Genomic DNA, 1,264 nt, shown 5'->3' with positions numbered 1-1,264 from the left:
GTTAAGAGTAAAATTAATGAATCATAAAAGTTCAGTTATTACTATTTTATTGATTGATTCGACACTGAAATAACCGTAAAAATATATTAAAACTTTGAACTGTAAAGTTTAATTTAATTTTTAGAAATGTTAATAACTTTTATTAGTTAATTTTACTTCTATCACTGTTGCTGTAATTGCAACCTTCATTGATCATCTTTTACCGAAAAATCAAATATTTTTATGAAGTTTAAAGTGATCGAATCATTCTAAAATTACCAGTTTCTTCTTGTACCAAAATACTTCAAATCAAAATATACTTTCATACTGAACATTTTCAGTTTTACCAATTTCTCCTGTCAAATTTATGAATGCAAAAACTGAAGTACTGAAATGTCGTGTCTCAGTTTCATTATCGTTGAAGTCTTTCTTGTAGCTTTCTTTTTTCCTTCTGTAATTATTTAATTGGTTGATTACTCCTTGGCTCTATACTCAGTTAAAATTCGGAACCATCGATTTAACCTATAGCAGAAGTAATTGGCAAGTTATATGGTATCAAGCATTGAGTTTCGTTACTTCAAGTTTGTAATAGATTAGTTAGAGAGAGATACTGTAGTGATGTCAAGCTCTATTAACCGGATGTGTGAAAAACAACATGAAAAAGCATCAGAAACGGAAAATGTAACTCTCACGCTACACTCAATTGATATGGTCGATGGTTAGTTCGTTCGCTAACTATTTCCTGTATCTCACTTCAAATATTCGATCCGTGGGTTTGACTGGAAGGCCATAAGCGCATCGTCTCCGTGGCGCCACTATATTCTGCTCATTTCTACTTCTTCAATTTCCTTTTCTTCGTGTCGCCCACAATGTCCTCGTAACAAATTTAATTTTCTTCTTGTCGAGACAAAAATTTGGCCTGGACTTCAAGGCGCCAAACTTCTCTCGCCTTTTTTTCTGTTAAAATTCTTTTCAGAACTTTTGTATGAATTTTTTTTGCAGATTTAAAATTTTTCCGAAAAATTGTACCATAAAATCCATTATTGCATTGTTCAAATCCTTTACCACTTCCACTTACATACACATACATACATTCACATGCACACACATACACGCATACACATACATCCATCTATCCACTGTTGTCATACTAATCAGGGTAAGGGGTCTTTCCTCCATCCTTTTCCTTTTTTCTACCATTTCCCGATTCTACGCTACATTTCTCCATCTGCGCACATTGGGATAGGATGGAAGAGATGTCTATTTGTATGCTTTACAGTTCATT

This window comes from Loa loa (assembly GCF_000183805.2).
Source record: "Loa loa unplaced genomic scaffold supercont3.13, whole genome shotgun sequence".
Taxonomy (NCBI): Eukaryota; Metazoa; Nematoda; class Chromadorea; order Rhabditida; family Onchocercidae; genus Loa; species Loa loa.
This window is presented reverse-complemented; position numbering follows the sequence as displayed.